Source organism: Meles meles, chromosome 13 (assembly GCF_922984935.1).
Source record: "Meles meles chromosome 13, mMelMel3.1 paternal haplotype, whole genome shotgun sequence".
Taxonomy (NCBI): domain Eukaryota; kingdom Metazoa; phylum Chordata; class Mammalia; order Carnivora; family Mustelidae; genus Meles; species Meles meles.
Genome location: NC_060078.1, coordinates 69985799 through 70001497, shown reverse-complemented (window position 1 = coordinate 70001497; position 15699 = coordinate 69985799). Strand labels below are relative to the sequence as shown.

At 45.1% G+C, this 15699-nt stretch overlaps 1 pseudogene; it reads left to right on the top strand.

Annotated features, from left to right (window-relative positions):
* Nucleotides 1–14499, top strand: part of LOC123955081 — a 47701-nt pseudogene extending 33202 nt beyond the window's left edge.
* Nucleotides 14500–15699: the final 1200 nt, after the last annotated feature.

The window sequence follows — 15699 nt, the reverse complement described above, 5'->3', positions numbered from 1 at the left end:
GCTAGAATTCAGTGACAGAAGTTTATTTACTTACAGTTCTAGAAGACAGAGTCCAAAATTAAGGTTTGGCAGGGCCGTGTTCTCCCTAGAAGCTTTAGGGAAGCTAAGCTATTCTGTGCCTTGTTTAGCATTTGGTGGCTACTCGGGACTTCATGGGCTTGTAGCCAAATCACTCCAATCTCTGCCTTCACCTTAACATGGCTTCCTCCTCCATAGACCTCTCTTCCATCTGTATCTTCTAAGGACACTTGTCATTGGATTAGAGCTCACCTGGAAATCTGAAATGATCCCCTCAACCCAAGATGCTTAAGTTTATCTGCAAAGAACTTTTCTTTAAATAAGGTCACATTCATAGGTTCTGGGGACTAACACATGGGCATATCTTGTTGAGCACCACCATTCAGCTCGGTATACCTCCCTAATTCCATCCTTTATCGTTTGCTCCTTTCAGTCATGCTGGTCACCTCTGTGTGCCTCCCTCATGCCAGACACATTCCTACCTCAGGGACTTTGCACACACTGTTCCTTCCGCTTGGACATCTCTCATCTCATATTTGTATATACCAATTGGCTTTATTCTTTCTTAAGGACTACACAATTTTTCATTGTGAGGCTATGACATGTATTATTGATGGATACACCTGGTTGTTTTCCATTTCTTGTTATTATAGTTGCTGCAGTGAGCATCCTTGTATCTTTGTGGACATAAAATTGAAGAGATAAATGTATTTTAAGCATATTTAATTTTCTGTTGATAAATGTTGCCTAATTGTCTTTATAGGATTTATTCAAGCTCATTTTTTACTGAGTTGTCTCTTAACACACATCCCTTCATGGAATTAAGGGCTGAAGTGGTGGGAGATAAAGCAAAATTTGATCCAGATTTATTAAAAAAAAAAAAAAAAGCATAGGGGGTGTAACCCCCAGCGCTCTTATTTTCCACTTTGGCCATACACTAGAATTGCCCGAGGAACTTTAAAAACTGCTACTACCTGGGTCTTAGCCATGGAAACTCTGATGTTGTATGCCATGATCTGGGCTTCAGCGTTTGTGGGTGATTCCAACATGCAGCCCACACTGAAAGCCGCTATCTCAGAGTGAGCCCAGGGAGGTGCGTGTGTATCAGTTTCTAAAGTTTCTCCCTTGATTTTTTAATTTTTTAAAATCCCTTTGCCTACAATTTCTAGCCCTTTCCCAGGGGCCAGCCTCAAGTCTCATCTTTAGATCATCATGCATTCCCCGGAGACTTTTTTCAAGTCAGGAGCCTTTCTGAATGTAAGTAGTTGCTTTAAAAGCAGATTCCTGGGGCACCTGGGTAGCTCAGTCAGTTAAGCATCTGCCTTCAGCTCAGGTCATGATCCCAGATCCTGGAATCGAGGCCCACATGGGGCTCTCTGCTCAGTGGGAAGTCTGCCTATCCCTTTCTCTCTGCCGCTCCCTGCCAGCTCAGGCTCTCTCTTGCTTGAAATCTCTCTCAAATAGATAAATAAATAAATAAATAAATAAATAAAGTCTTTAAAAAATAAAGGTGGATTCCAGTTTCTAATCTATGGTCAGGTGAAATAGAGGGGAGACTCATTCAAAGAGGTTCATCCCAAATCCAAGTGCAACTGACCTTGGAACCGAGCAGCTACATAGGTCTTCCCAGATGGGGCCAGAGAAGGCGCCCATCTATACTCGCCAGGCTCAGCTGCCATGGGATTGCACCAACTGCAGTGGAGGTGGGGGGCGGGGAACAGTGGATGTGGGGAGACTGTATACAGTTGGTATGTTTGCCCTTCACTGTAGTCCTGTGCCCGCAGGGTTAAATGAGGGCTGGCCATATGGGACAATGTATACACAGAACTGCAACCAGGAAAAGTACAAGGTGCACCTAATTTATGGACAAACACACTTCTTCCATTAACTTCTCGTACTTCCCTGCAAACAGTCCTGGTGCTGGGAACTGGATAGATATCGATTCTCTGCGCACACTAGACCAGTGTTTTTCAAAATTTAGTGGGCGTCAGGATTACCTGGAGGGCTTGTTAAAACACAGACTCGCTGGGTCCCACTCTCAGGGTCTCTGACTCAGTGGGTCCGGGGTGAGGGCCAAGAATTTACATTTTTATCATGTTCCCAGAGGATGTTGAAGACCCACAGTCTGAGAAGCCCTGGCCTAGTGCGACGCTGGACCAGCAGCAACAGCATCCCCCCGGGTACTTGTTAGAAATGCAGATTTTTCAGGTCCAACCCCAGGCTTTCGGAATTGGAAATTGAGGGGTAGGCCCAGAAACTGTGTTTTACCAAGATCCCCATCCCCCTTCCCAATACACACGGAAGAAGAACAGAATGGCTGCACATGACCAGCTTCGGAACATGTGTACTCCGAGCGGCAGACCCACAATTTGAATTTGAACCTGTGGCTCAAAGTTTTATGTCATTTTATTGATTCTTTCATGGCAGTTCTTAGAGCTGAATACAGGAAAGTGGAAGATGCAGCAATGATGTTTCTCCAATCACCTCCTTGAAACCGTTGTGGTCCCATGTCTCAAATGATACTTCGTTTGGGATATAAAACACAATTACCCATAGAACATCCTTTTTTAAAATGTATTTTCTTTCAGATTATTTTTGTGCATTAAAATATGCACTTAAACACAAGTATGTACATTGACGAAAACAAGATAGTATTTTACAGTTTTAGACTTTGTATTATTATTCTGAAGTAAAGGCCACACTTTGTTCAGATTTCCTTGAGCTTTTTTGCTTTTGTTTGTTTGTTTGTTTAAGAGGAGAAGGAAGGGCAGAGGGAGAAGGAGAGAGAGAATCTTAAGCAGGCTCTACATCCAGTACAGAGCCCGACACGGGGCTCGATCTCACAACCCTGCGATCATGACCTGAGCCAAAATCAAGAGCCGGATGCTTAACCAACTGAGAACCCGTGTGGTTCTCCCCAATGTCCTTAGTCTTTAACCCGGTGTCTTTCCTACCCCAGCGTCCCATCCAGGACACCGCAGTACATTTGGCCATCATGTCTACTCCGTGCTCCTCAGGACTATTTCTCGGAGACTGTCCTTAATTTTCATGACATTGTGCTTTTGAGGAGCACTGGCTGGGTATTCTGTAGGATGTTTCCCACTGAGGTTTGTCTGATTATTTTTTTTCTTATGACTAGACTGGGCTTCTGCTTCTTGGGAGGCAGCCCATAGAGGTCAATTGTCATGTTCGTCCCATCAGGTCAAGGATACACAAACCCTGGTTCTTTTTTTTGAAGAATGATATTGGAAACCAAGACCTAGATGCTGGGTGTGCTCATGGCTGCTGGGGTGCTGTTGCTTCTAGGCCCTCCCCGTGGCATGTGTGTATGCTACCCTCCGTGTACACACCTTTCCATATCCGTATCTACCGAGCTGTGTCTATATAAGCTAAACACGTTCATACTGACATTTCCAACATCATTCCCGCATGGTTCATTTATTCTAGTCTCCCTACCACTTATCCAAACCTCCCTTTCCAACCGCGAGACCCTGCTCCCACCATCTGCCATCCATTTATTTACTTATCCAATCCCAGAGTACGTGTGTGGTGCTTTCAGGGTCCTTATTCTGTCCCCTCCTGAGATGCAATCCTGCCGACTAGAATACAGGAATTGTGAATGGGTCCTTGTGTTTAGACTTCAGGGTCTCAAGCCATTCTTTCATCATGGTCTGCATCTCCCCTGGGATTGTCCAATAGCCCAACAGATGTTGTTAAGAATTTGTGTCCTTTGAGGTTTACTCTCTATGCTGCAAAGTTCAATGGGTTTTGGCAAATACACAGTAACATGTACCCACTTCTACAGTATTACAGAGCATAGTCTCATTACCTGAAACAAACCCTGTGCCTCACCTGTTCAATGCCTTCTCCTCCCCAAACTAGCGACAACATTTCATCTGTTTTCTGTCTCTATAGTTTTGCCTCTTCTGTGATGTCATATAAACTGAACCATACACTGTGTAGCCTTTTCAGACTACGTTTTTGTACTTAGTAATATGCACTTAAGATTCGTTCATGTTGGGCACCTGGGTGGCTCAGTTGGTGAAATATCTGCCTTTGAATCATGTCTTGATCCAAGGGTCCTGAGATCAAGTCCCCCATCGGGCTCCCTGCTCAGTGGGGAGTCTGCTTCTCCCTCTGCTCTCCCCACCACTCATGATATCTCTCTCATATAAAAAATAAATAAAATAAATAAAAAGATTCATTCATATTGTTACACCCATTGTATTTTTATACCAAAACATGTATACATTGTTCTCAATTTATTATTTCCTTTCCAAAACTTGGATAAGCAGAGTGGTTAATAAATGTCAGTAGAAGTCAAGGCCAAAGTGAAAGAAAGTTTACAAAATTGGGCATGGAGGCAGTATGTGGTAACATCTATAATTTGCTAAAATAACTCTTATATGACGTTGTATATGGAATACAAATTGCATAACGTGCACCCAAATTCTTATACACTCCTGAAGTCGCATAGACATATACATGCTTTACTTCAAGAAAAGTTCTATTAGAAAAAAAAAAACTTAATCTAGAAACAAATTCATTAAAAGATGCTTATATGTTTTACAGTAGGGTTCTGCATTTTCCAGGAGGTTCCGAAGTAGTTCTCATAAAATATTCAGATTTCTCTGACATTCCAATCTACTCAATTTATTTAAAAACTCAATTTGCAAATTGAAGAGCACATATGTGTAAAGTGTCCTTAATGGCACAAAGTTTTCAGTCATTTGGCCATCTCCACCCCACGTGAATTTCAGAAATCATCAGGTGAATCAAAGATCCCACGTCAGTTCCACTTCGACCTCCCCTGTTGGAGGAGAAGGGGAATGAGAAGATTGTGGTCATGGTGAGGGAGTATTGGGATGATCTCCAGAGAAAAGGCCCACTTTCCCTTCTGTTAAGAAAATTTTACGAGAAGCCAGTTCCAAAGGGTGGGTGAGATACAGCACATTTTCTCCTGATCATTTAACCATTAGAATTTTAAAACTCTATGGCTGTGACGGCTCCTGTGTGGCTCACTCCATTCATTCATCCATTCCTCCACTCATTCATTCATTCACCCGCTCCACTCCTTCATTCATTCATCATCTACCCACTAGATGACTGCCACATGCAAAACACTGTGTTACATGCTGGTTAAAGTAGAGTGAAAGATTCTCCCCTTGTTTCACAAGTGATACAAAAATGTATCAGACATCCACATTTCCATTGTCCTCCTTTGTCCATTCCAGATACTACTAGTCAATCAAGGTTCTCTTTCCCGGGGAGTCCTGACATGGCCCCAGAATGTTTTCCGAATCAACATTCCAAGGGTCTTGACTCATCCGTTGGGGTAGGAGGATGGGATAAAAAAACTATCCACCGACCTTAGAGTAAGGGATTAAATTATTCACGCCTCCCAAGCAACTTCCTCAATAGTAGCTTGCTTCACGTTAGGATGATAGTGTCTTCTTTTGGCGCATTGCGCCCATGCAGGCGCGGCCACGTTAGAAGCAGCTGGAGTTGATAGAAGGGCCCTGGGCTGCAAGTCTGGCATCTGCTCCTAACTTGGCCATTCTGCTGTGCATTCTTTTTTTTTTTTTTTTTAAAGATTTTCTTTCTTTATTTGACAGACAGAGATCACAAGTAGGGAGAGAGGCAGGCATAGAGAGAGAGGAGGAAGCAGGCTCCCGCCAAGCAGAGAGCCCAATGCGGAGCTCGATCCCAGGACCCTAGGATCATGACCTGAGCGAAAGACAGAGGCTTTAACCCACTGAGCCACCCAGGCGCCCCTCTGCTGTGCATTCTTAACACAACAGCCCAGAATTCTGCATTTTCCACATCAAAATTGTTCTAAATGATACATCTCAGGTCAATCATGACTTTTACTCAGAAAATCTGTTCTCTTATGTTAAGTCTTCTCATCTGAAAAATGGGGAATTTAAACCATTTTTCTGAAGACACTTCTAAACCGAGAGCCTATGGGATCTAGAAGTGCTCCTTACATCTTTTACCTGAAAAGAAAACAGTTGGCGTTATTCAGAAAAAAAAAACAAAACCAAAAACCACCACCACAACAACAACCCAAACACCTGTCCTGAAGTCTACATTTTTGACTACATGACAGCGACCTGGAGCATGTTGGGAAGTGGGGGAGGGCTAGCTGAGGGCCAGATGCAGCTTTAAACACCGCATGCCCCATATCCCCTGGACCCTCAGAACAGTCCTGGGAAGTGTGTGTCATTATCCTCATTTTCCAGATGAAGAAACCGAGGCTCAGGAAGATGAAGGGGGCAGGTTGAGGTCATAGAGCTGGCAGAAGGCAGCCTCTGTCCTGCCGTGTGGCCTCATTGCCATGGTCATTTCACTGCTGTCCATGGGCAGCCCTGAAGTAGGGAACCTGAAGGGCAAGACACGTTTTCTTTTCTCGGGATGTACAGCTGGAAGTTGTGCTCCATTCTGGCCCTGAAGTTCTTAGGAAAAGATGTTCATGTGGGGGTTTTAAAGCCACATGAACATCCTAGACATTGTGGTGAGCAAGCTGGAGGTGTGTGCCCATCACCTGGAGGCTGTGGTGGAAGAGAGGACCAACTAGCTGATGGCAGAGAAGAGGAAGGTGGATAGGCTTCTGTCCACAAGGCTGCCTAGGTATCCCAGAGCACGGGGTGGGCACGGAGCTTTGCAAAGGACCCAGGAAAAAAATAGCATCACTAAGAGACTCCACATAGAGAGAATATTTTTTTTGCTCCTTTATGTGTGAAGCATTTTGCAGGCAATTTGGTACACCCAAATTGTAATGGTGAAGCATTTTGCAGGCAATTTGGCACACCCAAATTGTGAAAGGAGATAGGGACAAAGGCCTTACAAAGGACTAGAGAATGTCTTACGGAAAAGATGATGGCTGCAGCAACAGCAGAGTGACCACTAGATGGCGCTCTGGCCGCACGAGTCTGGTTAATTGCCGGCGTCCCAATATCTCGGATTGTACTCCAAAACCTTTCTTTGGGCAACGCAGTATGCGTCCAGGACTTCAGATTAAAAACTTGCTTCATTTTTGGTTGTAATCGCATCTGTACTCTAAACACTTGGCAGGAGCATCTGCTGTTAAAATTCCAGCACCCTTCCTGTGTGTCTTGACAAAGACGCAGGATCGGGATTTGAAGGTGTTAATGTGAGATGGGTGGACTAGGGCGAAAATACTGGTTTGTGGATTGGTGGCTACTTCCTTTTCCTCCCGCATCTGCAGACTGACTCTTTACCATCAAACTCTATAGCCAATAGGGGAAAATGAGATGCCCTCTGGGAGAAAATCCTTATGGTAAAGGCATTCCTGTAACCTGCTCTGCCCCCTTCCAATTTATACCCACCAAGGAAAGTGTCTCTTTGGAGAAAATGCAGGTGGAGAAATGGGAGTCAAAAGAATCCCTTTAGGTGATGGAATTTTTGTTCAGCAAAAACCTAACCACTGAAGCCAGAGGGTCTATAAGCATGACTCTGCCGGGGTCTGTGGGAGACGAGATGAGTAAGAGTCTGTTCAAAGCCGGTCCCTATTCTCTGGTTTCAGCTTCGCAGCTGGAAGAGAACAGCGCGCAGCTGGAAGGTCTGTGGAACCGGAACATTTTGAGTCCGTGACAGTCTTTTTCTCTGATATTGCTGGATTCACAGATCTGCGTTCTCTCCGCTCCCTTTGCAAGTTGTGATGCTCTTTAATGACCTGCACAATTTATTTGATGGCATCATTAAAACATATGATGTGTAAGAGGTGAGACACTTGGCTCCTGGGCTGTGAGGGGACACGCTCTCCTTGTCGCTGAGTCTGGGGCTGGAGTGACGGTGGACGCCGCCCTCGCTGTCAGCCAGGGGAAGGCTCTATTTCAGGCTGGCAGTCTATCTGGGCGCATGGCAGAAACTCAATATTTTATTCCTGTTTGTTTTCTTGGGAAAGGGCTTAATTAATCACAGACGTATGCGCTTGTCAAGAATCACCAGTTGCTCCTTGTTTCCTTCCATTATTTTATCTCGCAGTAAACACATTTCTAAAGAGGCATTGACTTTCTACTGACTAATTCTTCCAGCTCGCTCCCGAATCTGTTTCCTTCGTATTCAGAGAGACTCATGTTTACTGTCCTTTAAAGGTTGTCTTTGGACCCTATGCGAGTCTCACTTCTGTTCCTGTGATCCTAAGCAGTGCGGGTGAAGACGGGCCCCCAAGGGTAGGCTATCAGACTTGTGTCTAAAATGAGAAACAATGATCTGCCTCGTGCCACTCAGGGGATGTATGAATATGGTTACCCAGAGTTTAAAAAAAAAATGATTGTTCAGGGGAGGATAGCAAAAATGAATAATTTGGATTCATTCAAGTGGTAGCAATGATGGCCGCTTTGGGTGTTTTCTGAGTTTTCTGATGGGGCCAGATCCCGAGTGCAGGTGCCCAAGCTCACGCATGCCTGGGGCAACCACAGGTTTCCAGCTCTGACCATGGTTGCAGGGCTCTGCCTGTGGCCCTGGGGCCAGGGAGATTTGGGGGACAGTGTGGTCATGTCCACAAGGACATATCCTTAATGGTTATCCCCCACTGTTCCCCACAGATATGCCTCTGTTCAAGGGTGAAAGCAAAGATGGTGAGGATACTCTCAAAGGGTAGGTCACACGTACCCCCAAATGGAAGCTATTCTGCTCAGAAGGGCATCCTCTGGAATTTCCTCTTGGTGTTATTTTCTCGTTACGTTTTGCACGAGTTAATACTAAATCAGTGTCACTGTCTAAAGGGCGTATGTACCCATGGTGGGGACAGAAGCAATCAGCCTTGTGTATGGGTTGAGTTTGTGTAATTTTGGGGTGACCAGTAGACAGAGGTGCTTTTCCTGCCCGGCTAAAGCCTGAAATTCCACCTTTACTGCATTATCCTTGGATTCCGCTAAAATGCACATGTATCTGGAAAGGGCTGGACCTTTCAAGTTTACACTGGTCATTTATTCTCTATCGTGAATGAGGGATCTGAAAGGTGATTTTATTAGGATTTATCAGGGGAGAGAAGAGGACAAATCAGGCAGATAAATGCATTTGTACATAAGTAGAAGCATATGTCTTGTGTCTAATGCATACCTATGTGTAAATGTATCAAAGAGCCCTTGTATGGGGTGAAGCTCTTGTATGTACCTTCAGGTTCGGTAAGATGAAGTCCACTTGATGGATGCATGCGATTCTTCGAGATTTTCCCCATTTGTGCATTGCTGCCCGTTTAACTGGTTTTGAACTTGAATTGAGGAAATACGGTCCCCACCACTCTCAGAGTTCAGAGGAGAAAGCAGGGAATGGGTGCATGAGGGCTTGGGGAAGGAAGGCTTTGTGGAAGAAGCAGGACAAGGGCAGAAACTGCTGGAAATGCTGGGACACGGAAGGAGTGGAGTCAGGGGTGTGGCTCTTCAAAGTGGGGGCCTCAGAGCAAGGCCACTTTGTTGCTTTATTTTCAGGTGGAAATCACTGGAGATGCGTACACGGTGGCTAGCGGACTTCCCATTCGCGATGGAATCCATCACGTGCAGGAGATTGCCATGATGTCCTTGCACTTCCTCAGCGTCATTGTCTACTTTGCGATTGGGCATGTGCCTGAGGAGTCGCTCAGGCTCCAGACTGGCATCCACACAGAAGACAGCCCTGGGCCTTAGGACCCATGGATGGCAGCAGGTGGTTCTGGATTCAAGTCCTAGGTCTGAGGTTTTTAGGACCCTGAAGTTGAATGGTAACATCTTTAAGGGAAACAAAATGTTGAATTGTCTCTGTAAATGCGTTTCCAGCTAGCCAGATTACTTGGGGACAGAGAAGACACCCAGAGACTCCAAGGTGTTGAACCAAAAGTTAAGAGAAGACCAAGAAGCAGGACAGTTAAATGGGGCTGTTAGTTCCTGTGCCTCTTTGATCTGGTCTGTTCTGGGTCAAACTCATGGGCACGTGACCTGTGTGGAAGCAACCATCACTTGATTTAACGCTCTTCTTAGTTTCTTAAGTATTAATGTATTTTCTTAAAAATTATTAATATAATTATCACTATAATATTGTTACAATGTTAATAATTATTACTTTTCTTAACTTCTTAATAGGTTTGGAATGAGGAGTTCCTTATTTTCATTTTAGACCGGGCCTTATAAGTTATGTAGCTAGACCTGCTCCTACCTGTCCTCCGAGGTTTGACTAAAATAAAACCTGGCCCATAATCAGAATTAATCACTCCCACGTTTGTGCCACAATTGCTTTGCTCACATCTCTAGCGCATGAATAACACCATCAGTCATTTCTGTCTTAGCTTGGTTGTTCTAGCAAAATACCGTAGACTGGGCGGCTTAAACAACAGACATTTATTTTCTCACAGTTCCGGAGGCGGGGAAGTCTGAGATCACGGTTTCATTGTGGTCGGTTCCCATGAGAACCCTCTTCCTATCTCACCAAAGACTGGCTGCCTTCTTTTCATAGTAGCGAAGAAAGAGCGTTCTGGGGTCTCCTCTCGGTAGAAGGGCACTAATCCCACCATGAGGGCCCTACCCCCAGGACCTCATCTAAACCTAAGTATCTTTCAAAGGCCCTGCCTCCTAATACCGTCGTCTTGCGAGTTCGGGCTTCTGCAAGTGAATGAGTGGGGCTTACCATCGTTCAGCTTATCCTAATTGATTCTGTTGTTTCCCACCGAAGCCAAGGATTCTGTCCGTTGCCTCTTTGTAAATGCAAAGAAGTGCTGCCAATCTCTGCCTGAAGAGGGCGCTTAAATATTTGTTGAATTGCATTCATGGACTTGGTGTGTTGGCGCAGGCCAGCCCTTGGGAAATGCAGATGGACTGTGCCCTTCTGTTCTCCTTGCAGGTCCTGTGGGGCCGGTGTGGCGGGAATCACCATGCCCAGGTACCATCTGTTCCGAGACACTGTGAACATGGCCTCCAGAATGGAAAGTAGCAGACTGCGTGGGTTATCATTGACCGTACTTTGCAAACACAATTGTCACTGTCCCCTCGCCCTCCCGCGTTTCACCCGAGGGTGTTTTAGCAGAGCTATTTTCATTTTGTCTGCTGTTTTCCATTTGGAGGTTAAGATCATTCTCCACTTCAGACAACATTGATCACAAACTTTGTAGACAGGGTTTCGCCCAGTGCTTTCTGTATAAATACACACGACTACTTCTTTCCAGGATTTTCAATTCTAAACAGTCAGGTACACCTATAAGGTCATTAAAAGGAAAAGCAGGAATCAGCAACATTATTCTGTTCACGGCCAGAGAGTGAATATTTTAGGCTTCATGAACCATAGTCTCTGTTACTTAACTCCTGTTTTAGTGTGAAAGCAGCCATTTATAATATGTGAGTGATAAGTGTGGCCATGTTCCAATAAAACTTTATTTGTGAGCACAAGTGGTGGGCTGGATTTGGCTGATGGGTGGTAATTTGCCCATCCCCGATGCAGAGTATAGTTTTGGTGATGCAGAATTAATCTATGGGCAGGAACTCCAGGGGATATCATATTCTAGTGCTTTACAGTAATTTTATTGCATTATTTGTTGCTAGACAATATATGCTATTTATTGGCTGAGATGTTTATCAGCTAGAAAAAAAATTACATAGGGGATTTAAGTTTCAAAATGTTTAGGTTGACATCCTTTAGAATTTCTAAAATTTTCACAATATATAAAAACATACAAAAATATTTTTTTCTCTTGGGGCACCTGGGTGGCTCAGTGGGTTAAAGACTCTGCCTTCAGCTCAGGTCATGATCTCAGGGTCCTGGGATCGAGCCCCGCATCTGGCTCTCTGCTCAGCGGGGAGCCTGCTTCCTCCTCTCTCTCTGCCTGCCTCTCTGCCTGCTTGTGATCTCTGTCTGTCAAGTAAATAAATTAAAAAATCTTTAAAAAAATATTTTTTTTTCTCCTGATTACTTGTTTGAGTTAATTGGCCAAGTCTCAAACATGGATTGAAACTCTCTTTAAACTTGTGGATCAAGATTTTTAAGGGTAAGTCTTGAAAATGGAACTGCTGATGGAGGTTCCAAGCCTGATTCTGGATGCAGTGCTGGTTGTGACCCTCATTTCAGTGATGTGTCCCAGCTCTGGGACCGTCCCAAGAAGCCTGAGGAGCCCAGTGGACCTCCATCCATGGGGAGTACCAGCTTGCATATGGAGTTAGTTCTGTCTACTGTTTCTAAACTGAACATATTAAAGTTTGAGCAATATCGGTAGCGTTTGAAGAATATCTGGATGTTTGGGGGGGTCTCAGAGAGGTTGTCTGTGGTTAACTTGAATGAGAGATGCTGGTAGCTCAAGAGTTTGAGCAGTGGAGACTTCCCTCTCCACAGCAGCCCCTGTCCACTGGCCCCCAAGTCACAACCAAGTCAGTAACTAGGCAAGAACTGATTTGTGGCAGCTGTCTGCCTTGGGGGTACTTCTTTTCTCTTAGCTATAAATGGTCTCCTGGATTCTACTTAAACACCCCAGTCTAGTCTTTCACAAGGCAACAGCAAGCACAAGGCCTAGAAATTATAATGCCCATATTTCCTCAATGGAGTACCTTCTCCTGGGTCTAAAGTGCCAGGGAGAGGAGACAGAGGCCCATTGGCTTGGGGGCATGAGGACCTCATCTCAATCATCTAAATTTCTTTTATTTTCCCTCTGCCTTCTTCTCCATCTAGCCGGTCTGAAACATACCGTGATGCATTCTCATCTTTCTGATAGCCATTGGCTTTTGGTGGGGTGGGGGATGGATGTTCTCAAGAACATCTTAGAGATGGTCACGGAGGAAGTGGTGAGTGGTTACGATTGATGTTAGGTGTTTGGGTGGGTGTGGGGATTCATGGAAAGAAGTGAAAGAGAAGGGAATGGCATCAACTCCCCAGTGTGCTGAGCCTGGCCCTCGAGTACTATATCTCATCAACAGACTTCAGGTGAGAGAAAGATTTTTCTAGAAGTCATCAGTACCGACCTAGCTTTGAATTTTACTGGCTGTCTGAGTTGGGGGCCTGGTTTTTTTCACTAGTAAAATGGGAATGGTGATAATATTACCCTCAAACGGTAGATGTGGGGATTAAATGTGAACATGTGTATGAGGTGCTTCACTGGGTGCCCTACTGAGCAGAAGAGCTCATAGATTTTATTATTATTTTTGAAAGATTTCCTTTTAGTGAAATTCAGCTTTGATGGGCCCTCAGCCCCGAGGCCATCGCTAACTAGTCTTTGAAGCTTATCAGCAAAGTCCAGGGAAATCAACGTTTCATCTGTAATGAGGCCTTTCCTTCCCTGAGGCTTCTCCTGCCTACTTGCACCTTGGCTAAGAACAACATTTTCAGTCAACAAGCAAGGGCGACTTAGTTGTCTGTTCAGAGTGCACACTCCCTTCACGGGCAGCCTTCCCTCCACCTCCCACAAGGCAAAGGAGAACAAACAACTTTCTGGTTGAATCACTCTTCCAATCCCTAAATTTACTGAGGAAAAAGCTAAAGTCCTGGAAAGCTTCTGAGGTGTTTTCTTTAAAGATGCTTGTGGGGTCCCATGAAAGTCTGAGGACCCTTGGGTTAGACACGTTAAATACCCCCATTCAGGGGGTGTAGATCTGGGGTACTGAGTTAATCTACCAGTAGGGGGAGCTATCTAGCGGGCCTTCTCTTCCTGCCCCAGAGCTGTGGCGTTGGGATGAGTAAAACAGGGTGAACTCATTTCTGGCGGACCAGGGCTGGGCTGTTGCTCCCAGACCTGCCGGTGAACTTGCCCTAGCTGCCAGATATTTCCGGCCCATTAGCTTGTGAATTTGCAGTGAACCCAATTTCATTCTGGGAGAGAGAAAAGCTGGAGAACAAAACCTAGGGCTGCTGGGGCTGCCGGGGCCCCCCCTTCCCCGTCGTCTTTAACCAGGTCCTGCTCCCTAACCTTAAGTTATCAGAAGACATCTCAGGAATGTTTTCCGGGGGTAAAGCCTATGGAAGGTGTGAGCAGTCCGTGTGGTGCAGCAGGATCAGGCCATTCCTGATCAGGTAGACTAGTTGGGGCAGCCCGTTTCTGGAAGGAGGAGCTCAGAGGTCCTGAGCTCTGACTTCCTGTGAGCAATGCAGTTTCCAAAAGGAAACGTCCCACTCTCCATCTGTTGCTTAATTTCTTTCCTATCCAAAGCAGAGGAACAAAGATAGGCTTTGCTTTCAATCAAGTCTTGAATTTTAAGTGGAAGATTTCATTGATGTATGAAGTGCTTCATTTTTTCCAACCTCCAGCAGATGAAGAGGAACCCATCCATTCTGCTATGAACATCTCCCCCTTCACACAGAGAGTAGGGTGCCGCCATGTCTGTCAGCGGTTCCTGTAGCAGACTGACTGAACCACTAAACCACTGATGCACTTTGCACTATTTCTTTTGTTTTAATCCCTTGCAGCTCCTTACATCGGGATTATCTTCCCGATTATCTTCCTCATGGCGGTTCCTGCATATAGAAGAGCAGCTTGGACGATGTATGGTGTTTGAGACCCTTTCCTGGTGAATTTCCCAAGACTGAAGGAGAGAAAAACAATGAGATCAGGGACGTTTTCTTTCTTTTTTTTTTTTTTTTTACTTGACCTGTGACCCGCCTTTGTAGAGATATTTTTGAGCTCTGTAGAGGAAAACACTTTTGGTGAGTTGAGAGTCTTTAATATCAAAGCTTACGAAAGGTTTGGTGGAATTCTTGCCTTTCTTCAGGAAGAGGGCCACTAAATAGGGGCTGAGGGGTGTGTTTTACAGACAGCCCCGTCTCCGCGGAGCTACTGTGTGTTTCCATTGGCAGCAGTTTTGTTCTGCCCAGAGGTGGGCGACTGAACTCTAGGACCTTCACAGACTTCATTTTCTGTTGACATGATTCCATTGGTATTGTGGTAGTTCTCTGCTCCTCCCCATAGGCCTTTAACATCAGGCTTGACAGCGTTGGTCAGAAGAAGGCATTTACCTGAGAGGGACAGGGGAGCTTCTGCTGCTACCACAGCATGGAGACAATGGGACAACACTTATCTTCGTATACTTCAGAACTTCTTCCCTTGTTTAGGAGTAGAGTGTCTGGATTCCAAACACTTTGTTCTCCCATGGAAGGGAACAGAACAACCTCTGCACTGAGGTCTTTCAGAGAGATAGGCCATACCCTATCCATCCACCTAACCACACATCCATCCATCCACCCATCCATCCATCCATCCATCCATCCATCCACCCATCCATCCACCCATCCATCCATCCATCCATCCATCCACCCACCCATCCATCCATCCATCCACCCATCCATCCATCCATCCATCTACCCATCCATCCATATGACAGTTCATTAATTCAAAGAGCATTTACTGAGCACTTACATTGTGCCAGGTACCACACCGGGGGAGATGAGAATATGAAACGTTCCTTGATGTTTAGCTCTCAGTTTAGTTGAAGAGAAGTAGCATACCAGTAGTACTGCAGTATGTTAAGGGCTGATAGAGGTGTGCACAAAAGTGAGGAGGTAACAAAGCAGTCCAGTGTTGTTGCATCTACATGGCATTAGACAATGGTACGCTGATGTAGGGACAGGGTGGGATATAGTGATTGTCTATTATCATCCCATCTTTGTATCAGTATGGAGTGTGTGTGTTTGTTCCCTTTCAACTCTAGCTCACATGCTTATAGAAGTTAGATAATAAAGACTTGGTTACTTCTGCCTTCTTCATTGGACATAATA